Raw genomic sequence first — 13,728 nt, forward strand, 5'->3', positions numbered from 1 at the left:
TTCGCCATGTTAAATTTCCATTGTACGTAGAGTGTCCCAAGGGGTTCTGTAATGCTAATTCCCATTGTACGTAGGGTATCCCCTTTCACTACTCATATCTGTCTAATATTAGTACTTAGTGTACATAAAAATAGCCATACTGATCTTATTTTAAATTATTATGTCTAAGCGACATATACCAGTTTGGTCACTGTTAGGTTTAAAAAATTAAGTTTGTTGTGGTGTTCCAATGGGTCAAGTTTGTTTCGAGAATAGTTTAGTCAAGGAGGGATACCAAGCCAAATATGGTTCCCTATTTAATAAAAAGCAATCTTTTGGAGCCCTAAAAAAAAGTTTGTTTTTTCTGTTAGAAGGTAACACGTCTTTCTTTTGCATTCACGTTCTTTCCCGCACTCCTAGTCTCATGATTCTTGATATTAGGAAATGCGTAGCCATGATGGGCGGTAATGTAAGCAGCGGTTTTTACCAGTTGACTGAGGGGGTATCCAGTGTAGGCTTGTCTGTAGAATTGGGGAAGAACTCTGACCCCTAATCCCCATTGAGAAGGTCTTGGTTTAAAGGTGTCTAGAGATTTGTAGGCAACGTATTGTATGGCTGTAATAAACTGCCCTGCTATGTTGACGTCATACAATGCTTGATCTAGCCCCATTTCGGTGTACTTCTCAACGAGGGTCAGCGTCCCCCTCCTCCTCAACCGCCTCAATTTCCTCTTCTGGTTCTGATACTAATTCTTCAGTTGAGGTAGATAGTTTCAAATCTGCTGCTATGGTGTCTGTCGCTGTTATTGTTGTTGTGGTTGTTCTTTCAGCTGAGATTGCCTGTAGTATCGGAGTGAGAAAAGAACGTAGTGCCTCCGATAATTACATTTGAGTTTGCCATACCGTTTGTGTAACATAATTGGACCTTTGTTTTGCCACCACTCTTTCCGGGACGGGTTGTTTGTTAGGTATAGTCGGCTGTTGACTAGCTGTTATTTGTGTTCTCGAGGTGGGTGGAGTGCTAACTGGCTAGGTCTGCATTTCTTGCTCCCGCTGCTGTTGCGTATATTTCTTCCCTCCACACCGAGTTCTGGACCTAATTCTTTAAATTTCGTTGTACCCGAACTTACATTATCCATATTATCACCAACAAAAGAAAACAAAACGCACAGACCTAAAAGAAACACTCATTCACTTTTTACAGAACATTACTATTTTTAAAATTTTGATAAGCGACGGAAACAAACAACTTAGAGTCACACTTTCTAACCAAGATAAAGAAATCATGTGCTGATAGACTCACTTCTGTATTTTTTCTTCTAACTGACTAACGTATCATAGGCAATGGAATGTGATTTCTTTTCGAGAGTATGGGGTAGCCCTGAAATTTTTTTTGGGAAGTTGAAGCTATGGCGATCGCTTAAGTTATAAGATGACGGCCTCCTGTGACGACAGGCTTTCTCACAGGATAAGGTCTGCTTCTTCGGAAAGAGAAGAAGAACTCTTTGGTGTCGATAAAACTGTTAACAAAGCCTCTGCCAGGTTCATGCTGCTGCTGCTGTTGCTGCTCTCTCTGCTGTTTATGAAGTCTGTACTTCTCCGTCCATTCTTCTTTCTCCTTCTTGAATTCCTCCTTGAAGAGCTCTTCTTTCAGGTCTTCAGTGACTTTCAACATTATGATATTGTCTATCTCTTCAGGTCTCGGTATCAGACTTGTCATGACCCTATGCAAATTCACATAGGCTTCGTTAAACTTTGCTTATCTTGAGCACATCTTCGTAGGAAGATGAGTCGACAATGGATGGACAGACTGGAGACACAACACAACACAACATTTTTGAATTCAAAATTGTTGTGTTGTGTTGTGTCTCCAGTCTGTCCATCCATTGTCGACTCATCTTCCTACGAAGATGTGCTCAAGATAAGCAAAGTTTAACGAAGCCTATGTGAATTTGCATAGGGTCATGACAAGTCTGATACCGAGACCTGAAGAGATAGACAATATCATAATGTTGAAAGTCACTGAAGACCTGAAAGAAGAGCTCTTCAAGGAGGAATTCAAGAAGGAGAAAGAAGAATGGACGGAGAAGTACAGACTTCATAAACAGCAGAGAGAGCAGCAACAGCAGCAGCAGCATGAACCTGGCAGAGGCTTTGTTAACAGTTTTATCGACACCAAAGAGTTCTTCTTCTCTTTCCGAAGAAGCAGACCTTATCCTGTGAGAAAGCCTGTCGTCACAGGAGGCCGTCATCTTATAACCTTAGCGATCGCCATAGCTTCAACTTCCCAAAAAAAATTTCAGGGCTACCCCATACTCTCGAAAAGAAATCACATTCCATTGCCTATGATACGTTAGTCAATTAGAAGAAAAAATACAGAAGTGAGTCTATCAGCACATGATTTCTTTATCTTGGTTAGAAAGTGTGACTCTAAGTTGTTTGTTTCCGTCGCTTATCAAAATTTTAAAAATAGTAATGTTCTGTAAAAAGTGAATGAGTGTTTCTTTTAGGTCTGTGCGTTTTGTTTTCTTTTGTTGGTGATAATATGGATAATGTAAGTTCGGGTACAACGAAATTTAAAGAATTAGGTCCAGAACTCGGTGTGGAGGGAAGAAATGTACGCAACAGCAGCGGGAGCAAGAAATGCAGACCTAGCCAGTTAGCACTCCACCCACCTCGAGAACACAAATAACAGCTAGTCAACAGCCGACTATACCTAACAAACAACCCGTCCCGGAAAGAGTGGTGGCAAAACAAAGGTCCAATTATGTTACACAAACGGTATGGCAAACTCAAATGTAATTATCGGAGGCACTACGTTCTTTTCTCACTCCGATACTACAGGCAATCTCAGCTGAAAGAACAACCACAACAACAATAACAGCGACAGACACCATAGCAGCAGATTTGAAACTATCTACCTCAACTGAAGAATTAGTATCAGAACCAGAAGAGGAAATTGAGGCGGTTGAGGAGGAGGGGGACGCTGACCCTCGTTGAGAAGTACACCGAAATGGGGCTAGATCAAGCATTGTATGACGTCAACATAGCAGGGCAGTTTATTACAGCCATACAATACGTTGCCTACAAATCTCTAGACATCTTTAAACCAAGACCTTCTCAATGGGGATTAGGGGTCAGAGTTCTTCCCCAATTCTACAGACAAGCCTACACTGGATATCCCCTCAGTCAACTGGTAAAAACCGCTGCTTACATTACCGCCCATCATGGCTACGCATTTCCTAATATCAAGAATCATGAGACTAGGAGTGCGGGAAAGAACGTGAAGGCAAAAGAGAGACGTGTTACCTTCTAACAGAAAAAACAAACTTTTTTTTAGGGCTCCAAAAGATTGCTTTTTATTAAATAGGGAACCATATTTGGCTTGGTATCCCTCCTTGACTAAACTATTCTCGAAACAAACTTGACCCATTGGAACACCACAACAAACTTAATTTTTTAAACCTAACAGTGACCAAACTGGTATATGTCGCTTAGACATAATAATTTAAAATAAGATCAGTATGGCTATTTTTATGTACACTAAGTACTAATATTAGACAGATATGTTAGGAAGTAGGAAATTTAACAGACTCGTTAGATTTGAACTAATTGCACAGGTGGTTAACACATTATTGGTACCTTTTATTGTCCATTAGCAAAAACGGGACTTGATTTGAAATAAGTACGGGCTAGCGTTTTGGTGAGTACTTAACATCCATGGCTGTCTTGCTGAGCACCTTTTTCCTCCTTTACCACGCTCGGACAGAAAAATGAGTGTGTGGTGAGACAATTCCCACTCATGTTTAAAGTCTTTCAGTCAGGTTGTTAAGGACTAGTTAGTCCTACACCAGAGTGGCTAAATTTAAAAATAGTCTGTGAGTACATAAAAGCCTGGGGGATGAGGCTCTCTTTCCTTCCCCAGGAGTAATTAAAAATCACGCGGTGCGTTATCAAACCAGTGATACATGCTCCATTAGAGCGAAAATCACTTTAATTCAAGTAAGCAGGCAAGCAAGTTCGGGTACCGTCTCTAGCACTCTTGATGACACCAACTGTCTGGGTTATTTTCTTTCTTGCAAGCCCCTATGTTCCACTTCTGTTTGTGATAATAACTTGTGATACTTCACATTTTCTAAAGTAGAAATCTTTACAAGCGTACAAAATACAAAACTTATATGACTTTGGCTTTTGACACTTGCACAGACTCTTCACTTTATAAGTGTCACGAGAAAATTGTATATCCAATTTTTACCATTTTCAAAAACACGCACACACTTGCAGCTTGACCAGAAATATGTATATCTTGTTTTGTGGATAAGTCACAGACATGTCCAAGCATATATAGGTGGTTATGAACGTTAGGAATATCCCCTCCTTTTTTCAGAAATATCAAAGCTTGTATGTGCATTTTCCCTTTTCCACTCTATATTAGTGCTTAGATTTGTTCCAAAAAAAAAAAAAAAAAAAAAAAAAAGAAACGAAATAATTTTGAAGAAAAAGAAACAACTGAATTTTGAATTCAGGTTTCTCTCTGTTTATAATTTTTTTTTTTTCAAGTTGACGGTGCATGACAGAGTACATTCGCCTACCTTTCCAAAGTGAGAGGCATTTCTTCACACGTTATTGCCTTTGTTAAATTCGGTTTCATTGGTTAGTTATCGTTAATCTTTAATTTTTTTCATGCATTTCTTTTTGATAGAAGATTTAAGGCTTTCTATTGTTGTAACGGTATTTATGTTGTTTGGTCTGTTGATGAAATTATCTATAGCAAAGTGCTTAAGATTTTTTCAGTTTTTTTATTATTTCAAGCCCTACAAAAGGAGACCAAGTTTGTCTTCAAAGACGATTGAAACTCTAAATTACACGGGCGTGAAGGAAAACATCGTTGTGTTTAATCTAATCATGCTTGCCGTTTCTCTTTGTGTTTTAGAGGTCATATTTCTTCTTAAGTAAATACACGCATCAATAGACAGACAGATTGGGTCATCATCCTTGAGTTTCACTGTACTTTCGGTTCTTTACTTCATACAAACCCCAAATTTATTAGTTTGAAAAAGAAAAGATAACATGCCCCTCAATACTGTAACACGTCTGTTCTGACTCTACCGATGTGAGTGTTTATGTCGAAATGTTTAAGTGAGATATAAAAAAATGGTCAGCTTGAAAACGCGAACCAATACTGTGACGCTCAGTATTTTGATGTGGTAAGAGGAAATGGTACAACACACACAAAGAGCGCTTGTAAGTTCACATTTCAGTCTGTCTGCACTGTAATGGTAACAACGCAAGAACATAGGGATTATTATGCCACACAGCCCTAGAACAAAACAATGCATCACCCGTTGTAAGCCGTTTCATTGGCTATACTTATTTTCTTACCGCGTTCGTTTCGAATTGACTTAAGTAGCTATTCAGACAGTGACGAGAATGGCCATGCTTTACTGGGTCTATCCTATAGGCGATTTATATAAAAAATATTTTAAAAAATTAAACTAATGCACGAACAATCGTACCATGGGCGATCCCATGGAAATTGTGTCCGTCTTATTGCAAAATACATCAACATTTAATTTAACCGTGCAGATCGCTAGAACAAACCTCTGATAATATACATTTTGAAAAGTGTTGTGTGACACGGATCGCCATTGTCGCTTGGTGTCTGCTTTCTTGTTCGAAAAGAGATCGTTTCGTCGTTTCGTCTTGACTATAAAAATCTAATTTGCCTAAGTTTTACGCACTACTTGAACTCACACATTTACGTTGTAGGTGTAAGCCGTCGTTCTCAGTTTTCTGGAAGTTCGTTTTTGCGTTTCTCAGATGTGATACTATTTTTTATGGACCGGACGAAATTTCTTTTGGCGTTAATCGGGATTCGTGGTTTTGTGTCATAATTAGAGAGCATTGATTAAAGCTCAGTTATGTCGTCTTCGAAATCGCTGACACGGATTTGAACTAAAACTTCAGGTTTTGTGTGAGGCGATACGGTACATCATTGCTTTTTACTTCCTCAATGAAATCGTTTCATCTTATTGCAAAATTACATTTGACTAGGTTTCATACGCAGCAGGTCCATGTATATAAGGAGAGTGTCTTAGCGTCAGAGTATTCATTCCGCTCTCAAACGATCAAGAAGATGGAAGAGTCAGCACAGATCGACCTGCTGGTCAAATATTTGCTAAAAGTCATACGAAAGCATAATTCACATGCGAAAGTGGCAACAAAACTTACTCTTTTGGTCGTTGATTTGATGAGAGTCATACGAAAGTGTGTAAGTGCTAATGAAGTTTGCTATATCTGCAAAGGTAAATGGGTATTTGTCTCCAGAATACCTGCTTCGTCTAAGAAAGAGAGACAAAAGTCAAGATACCTAATATCGTTGTCAGGAGAAAGGACACTGGAATTCAGAGTGCCCTACGAGAAAAGAGAAGAAACAAAAACAAGACGAAACAGAGAAGAGGGATTCAGAAGAAGAAGAAATTGAAGATGATGAAGAACTTGTGTCAGTAAAAACATGGAAATGGAAAAATTGACAATGTGAGCCGATGCGTTGGCCCTGATGTGAAATTACATACTACTTTTTAAATGAGAATAGACCAGAAAGAAAACGTAAGTGTCTCTTGGTCTTGACATTGTATAATAAGGATGGCGTGTTTTGTTTTTACTCACACTTTATGAAATTGTGCTCTTTCACCTCTCTCTATCCCTCTGGATCATGTTTTAGTTAGAATTGAAATGGAAGGATGTTTTCCTTCACGCACGCTCTTTAGGCATGCAAGTCCGTAAACAATAGTCAGTCTATTCGTCCATCATTTTGTGTCTTGATGTTTCCTAAATCACACACTGATGCCATAAAATAAAGGGTTAAATGGGTTTTGTGGTGTTGGGAGTGGGGGTGGGTGGGGTGTAGGTGTTTGGCAGAGTTGGTCATTGCAGGTGAGGGCTTAGGTGCTTTCAAAAAACTTTTTCTTCTTCACTCTGTGTTGATGGAATATAATGGGTTATTTTCTTCACTCTCTGTTGATAGTATATATAAAGGGTTATTTCTTCACTGCGTGTGGATAGTGTATAATGGTTTTCTTCTTCTTCCCTCTGTGGTGTGCGTGTGTGTGTGTGTGTGTGTGTGTGTGTGTGTTCGCGTACGTTGTGTAGATCGCATATTTGGTTGTTTTTCTTCTTCTTCCTCCCGAGTGTGGATAGTATATTTGCGGTTTGTATGCGTTAGCGACGTTGTGTGGATAGTATATTTGGGGTTTGTATGCGTTCGCGTACGTTTGTGTGGATAGTTTATTTGGGGTTTGTATTATCTCCCTTCTGTGTTGATAGTGTATTTGGGGTTTGTATGCGTTCGCGTACGTTTGTGTGGATAGTTTATTTGGGGATTGTATTATCTCCCTTCTGTGTTGATAGTGTATTTGGGGTTTGTATGCGTTCGCGTACGTTTGTGTGGATAGTTTATTTGGGGTTTGTATTATCTCCCTTCTGTGTTGATAGTATATTTGGGGTTTGTTTTTTCCTCTTCCCTCTGTGTGTGTGTGTGTGTGTGTGTGTCGCGTACGTTATGTAGATCGTATATTTGGTTGTTTTTTCTTCTTCCTCCCGAGTGTGGATAGCATATTTGGAGTTTGTATGCGTTAGCGACGTTGTGTGGATAGTATATTTTGGGTTTGTATGCGTTCGCGTACGTTTGTGTGGATAGTTTATTTGGGGTTTGTATTATCTCCTTCTGTGTTGATAGTATATTTGGGGTTTGTATGCGTTCGCGTACGTTTGTGTGGATAGTTTATTTGGGGTTTGTATTATCTCCCTTCTGTGTTGATAGTATATTTGGGGTTTGTTTTTTCCTCTTCCCTCTGTGTGTGTGTGTGTGTGTGTGTGTGTGTGTGTGTTCGCGTACGTTGTGTAGATCGTATATTTGGTTGTTTTTTCTTCTTCCTCCCGAGTGTGGATAGCATATTTGGAGTTTGCATGCGTTAGCGGCGTTGTGTGGATAGTATATTTTGGGTTTGTATGCGTTCGCGTACGTTTGTGTGGATAGTTTATTTGGGGTTTGTATTATCTCCTTCTGTCTTGATAGTATATTTGGGGTTTGTATGTGTTCGCGTACGTTTGTGTGGATAGTTTATTTGGGGTTTGTATTATCTCCCTTCTGTGTTGATAGTATATTTGGGGTTTGTTTTTTCCTCTTCCCTCTGTGTGTGTGTGTGTGTGTGTGTGTGTGTGTTCGCGTACGTTGTATAGATCGTATATTTGGTTGTTTTTTTCTTCCTCCCGAGTGTGGATAGTATATTTGGGGTTTGTTTTTTCCTCTTCCCTGTGTGTGTGTGTGTGTGTGTGTGAGTCTGCGCGCATATGTTGTGTGTGTGTGTGTGTGTGTGTTTGTTCGCGTACGTTGTGTAGATCGTATATTTGGTTGTTTTTTTTTCTTCCTCCCGAGTGTGGATAGTATATTTTGGGGTTTGGTTTTTTCCTCTTCCCTCTGTGTGTGTGTGTGTGTGTGTGTGTGTGTGAGTCTGCGCGCATATGTTGTGTGTGTGTGTGTGTGTGTGTGTGTGTGATCGCGTACGTTGTGTAGATCGTATATTTGGTTGTTTTATTTTCTTCCTCCCGAGTGTGGATAGTATATTTTGGGGTTTGTTTTTTCCTCTTCCCTCTGTGTGTGTGTGTGTGTGTGTGTGAGTCTGCGCGCGTATGTTGTGTGTGTGTATTGGTCTCTGTTTGTCCCTATAAAACTCACTTTATCCGTATCAGATACACTCTACCTACCTACCTACAGTAGCGCGTATTCAGGTCAGCCACTTGCAACACTGTTGCCGTTTATCCCCTAGTGTTCAGTACAGTGACGTCACTGACGCTGGAAATTTTGAGACTATAAATATCGACTTGGGGATTTCCACATTTTGTAGCTATACATATATACTAGAATTCATAAACAGGAACGTCACTCAAGCTGAGGCTTTAAAAAGATAGTGGGATTTTCCAAAGGAAAAACCCACAAGTTGGAGCTATAAATAGATAGTAGGATTTCATAGGAATTTCAGCTGATTATAGATACATAGGCATTTATTCACGATCGTCACAGAAGTTGATATTGTAAGTAGTTACTAATTTTATCCATTTTAGTCTAAACCATTGTAACTTAATTTTCGGGGATATGTTTATTTTCCTTTAAATTCTGGGACAATTTCGTCATTTTAGCGTTACTTTTAGTCACATCCATTTTGTCGTTGAGCATTTCCTTGATTATAGCTATTTATAGCATCATTACAATTATGCAAATTTTTGAACACCCCAGCAAGATTTCAGGTATTGGTAATGCTTTATATATAAATCTCACGCTTGTACTAGTGTATGTATGTTTCTGTCTCTGTTGTGTTTGACCCTCTACCATCATTGTCCCTAGACAATCCCACCATGTTCAATTCCCCCTGACGCTATACAGACCCACCATGTTCAATTTCCATATGTTCAATTCCCCTTGTCCCTAGACAGACCCAAACTCTATTCCCATGTTAATTTCCCCTTGTCCCTAGACAGACCCAAACTCTGTTAAATTCCCATTGTCCCTAGAGTTGCCCACGATTTTTCGCCATGTTAAATTCCCCTTGTACGTAGAGTGTCCCACGAGTTTTCGCCATGTTAAATTTCCACTGTACGTAGAGTGTCCCAGGGGTCCCTGTAATGCTAATTCCCATTGTACGTAGGGTATCCCACTTAACTACTCAGGTAGACATGATACAAAGTCCTTTCATGAAAACCAAATTAATGATATGAATATCTGTTCAGGGATAATAAGATACAGTATTAAAGATTTCCAACATACAGGATGTCTCGGACACCATTTTGGTACCAACTAGACCTTGGAATCAATGTGTGTAAGGTTTCACTGCAATCCTCCAAAGAGCTTAGAAGGAGTAAAGATAACAAATGAACAGGCAGAGGGATGACAGACAGACTTCAGACAAGGGGCAATGACCTTCTAATTAGCTCTACTGGTCTATGACCAGTGGAGCTAAAACTGTAACATGAAGGCTGTTTCCTGTATGTCCAACCCTGGTGCAAAATGTATAACTTTTATTCCAAGATCAAAAGGGGAGTGTATGCATATTATACAATGATTTTTTTTCTTCAGTTTATAATTCATTCACATACATGTGAAACACCCGCAAAAAAGGGTTTTACTCCCAAGATAATGCATATCTCCTATCCCCCCTTCCACTCACTACAATCCCCCAGGTATGCAAAATTATTATTTTTAATTTTTTTTATTTGTTCCTTCATATTTCAGCTCGAGCATAGTATATTTATAGTGATACTGCCTGAGATCATGTGACTGAACTGGCAAGAAAATCTAGTGATACTGCCTGTGATCATGTGACTGAGCTGGCAAGAAAATCTGTTGATACTACCTGTGATCATGTGACTGAGCTGGCAAGAAAATCTAGTTGCTAGTTTCACCCTTTAATCCTGTTAGCCACGTCAGCTGACTTCACTGTTTTAAGTTTTGTCAAGATGGATAATATTGTGTGTGAGCAGAAGCAATACTGAAAGGATTAAAGACATTAACTGATTATGGTTGTGTGACCCAAGAGCTCAAACAGCATAAAACAATAAACATTTTTATTCTCTCAGCAATGTGTGTTATGTTTCAGTTGTTGAGAAGGATCATAACCTATGCTGTATAGGATCAAAAGTAATTTGGACAGGAATATCTCCTATTGCCAAGATCCCCAAATCCAAGCAACTAAGTAATAATCACATGAAATTCAGTGGTGAATAGAAATGGGAATTTCAGTGGTTATAGTGATTATATATTCTGCTCTTCCTATAAAGCTGATTTTAAAATCTGTTATAGTGGCAAGAATGACATATGTCATACAGAAATCCCTAAATAATAATAATAATAATAATAGTAAAAATAACAATAATATAAATAATAGTCTTTGAAACTAAATATAGATACCTTTCTTTAGCAAAATAAGTTATGATTCCTTAGCTTTCCACCATATCAAAAGGCCATCATCAGAGGAATGAATAACTAAATGTTGATCACATGACAAAACACTTCTGTACCAAGGTAGAAATTCCAATATAGAATCATGGCTGAGCACTTGCTCCTCCTCCATGATTTCAATTGCTTCCCTTAATTTTCTCTGTAGGGTATTATTCTCTCTAGCTCATTGTTATGGATCATTGCCATCTCACCTCTGTCTGCATGTGTTCGAGTCTCAGATTTGGCCAATGTGGGTACGTGAGAAAGCTTACCAGTAGCTTCTTGTGGGTCGGTGGTTCTTTCTGGGGTTTTCCAGGTTCTTCCTCCACCATTTATATTGGCTGCCGCCATGTATAGCCTATCTTGTGCTGAAAAATGGCATTAAACCCTACAAAAGCAGCTATTATTCTACTGAGTACTCTGATGTTATCCCAAAATCAATATGCCTTGATTCTTTGCAATGATCACCAACTGCTGTCAGGGATTCTCTGTTGGTGTATGTGTTCTCTAACCCTTGTTTCTAGGCTTCTAACAGTCTCCCCAACGTAGTCTTTTTTTTCTTCTTCAAATTATCCTTATTAGAGATGACTGAGCATTTCTTATTCAAAGGAGTGTGGTTTTCTAGATGTACCAATATTTAACAGATGGTGTTATAGATTTTGTAGACCACATTAGCTCCATGCTTTCAAAGATTTTTTAGAATCTTTCGATGAGTCCACCAATAGATGTATATGGTAAAGAGACAGTTACACATTTTTCTCCTTCAGATGTTTTCCCTTCTCTGTTCTTTTTCAGGAAACATAAACGTCAACATCATGTGAATCCAGCCAGTCCAGACGTCATTCCTGTGGTGAAGGCTTTGTAATAATGTTGAAAGCTAAGGAGTCATAATCCTATTATGCTACAGAAAAGTATTATTTATAGTTTCACTGACTGCTACAAATAACCATGACAACAAATATGCCATCACTGAAATCTGTGTCTGTGGAATCTGCATCAAAGGTTGATGAAGTTTAAAAGTGCTGCACTACCATCTGCCAACTTTACAGCTGTAAATATATCCCATTTCTGTCAGAACATTTTTCAGGTATACTCAAAATGTTTACGGACTCAGAAACATCATAAAACAATCTCATGAAATGTACAAAAACAACTCACTATAAGAGATTCACATAGTGACTGTGTTAATGTTCACAAAAAATCAGAATTGTGATTATATAATAATAATAATAATAATAATAATAATGATTTATTATACAAACACATTGTCTGGAGTGACCATAATTTTTAAGCTAAATACACATTCAATACTACTATGAACAACCACATTGCAATATCTGATAAAAATAACACTGACTTGGACTTAATCCCTTGTAAATATGACTGTAAACTAGACTAAAGTACTTGTCACTACCATATTTGCTGGCCTATAAGATGATACTTTTTGACCAGAAAATCTTAGCTTCATCTTATTCTCCAAATTGACATATGTGGATTATGTCATCCGAATCGCTTTATTACCCGTTACATAATTTTTCTTATGGAAGAAACTTCTCCAGTCATTATTTTAAAAAATGTGTAAAAACTACTTCATTTTGGAAGAGATCATGTAGCAAAAAATATAGGACCCCACATTGAGAATTTTAAACAAATACATGACTGTCAGTATTAAAAATTAATGTACATTAAATGTAGTCATGCTAAAGCAGCATGTATCAGTTATATATGTTTAAATCTGATTACATATAAGTGTGCTAGAATTTACAAGTTAAAAGATGAATAACCATGACAAAGACAAATATTCCATCACATTTTTCTTTTTGCACCTCATGATTAAATAAAAGTTATGCCCCATTATAAGAGAGAGAGAGAGAGAGATGTCTTGACGATTGTATTGTTCACTTACCTGAAGACTGTGATCTTACTCATGTACTATGCTGCATTAGTGCAATACTATATCACATTATCAATTAATACCACTAGGTAAGCAATTCCTTCTAGTTTTATTTACCTCTTCCATTGTCCATGAATCACATGACTTCTCAATGGTATTTACATGCTAATTATATAGGCTGCAGCTGTAGTCAGGTTTTCCAAGCTAACACCTGAGGTCAGATATTCAGCAGACCAGATTAGATTAGTGAGGCTACCAATAGAGAAATTTGGCTAGGTTATTATTGTTATGTATATTTAATTTGTTTGTTAGTTTTTTTTTAAATTATTTTTCATTACATGCTATTGCAATGTAACATTGTATGACGGACTTGACCTTGTCCAAAAATGAGTTCCTTTCTGCTTGACCTAAACTGGCTTTTTTATTTTATTCTTTGTAAACAAGTTGTTGTTGTTGTTGTAGGGTTTAATGCCATTTTTCAGCACACCATAGGCTATACATGGCAGCCAGTTGTAAAGGTGGAGGAAGAACCCAGGAAAACCTGGGAAAGAACCACCAACCCATGAGAAGCTACTGGCAAGCTTTCTCACATACCCACATTAGCTGAATCCAAGACTTGAACCCACGCAGACAGAAGGGAGATGGCAGTGATCCGTAACAGAGAGCACTTTAGATGACTCGGCTCTCTGGGCCCCTTGTAAACAAGTAACACATAGCTAAATTATTCTCTATGGGTTTAAAATCATCATTATTATTAATAAGAATGAAATATGTTTATTCGGGTCTAGTTTTTGGAATTTCCTAAGTGAATTATACATAATCTAGGTTATTGTTTTGTAAACATCAGGATCATTCTAGAAGTT

This window comes from Sinohyriopsis cumingii, chromosome 17 (genome assembly GCF_028554795.1).
Source record: "Sinohyriopsis cumingii isolate HCF-2022 chromosome 17, ASM2855479v2, whole genome shotgun sequence".
Classification (NCBI taxonomy): domain Eukaryota; kingdom Metazoa; phylum Mollusca; class Bivalvia; order Unionida; family Unionidae; genus Sinohyriopsis; species Sinohyriopsis cumingii.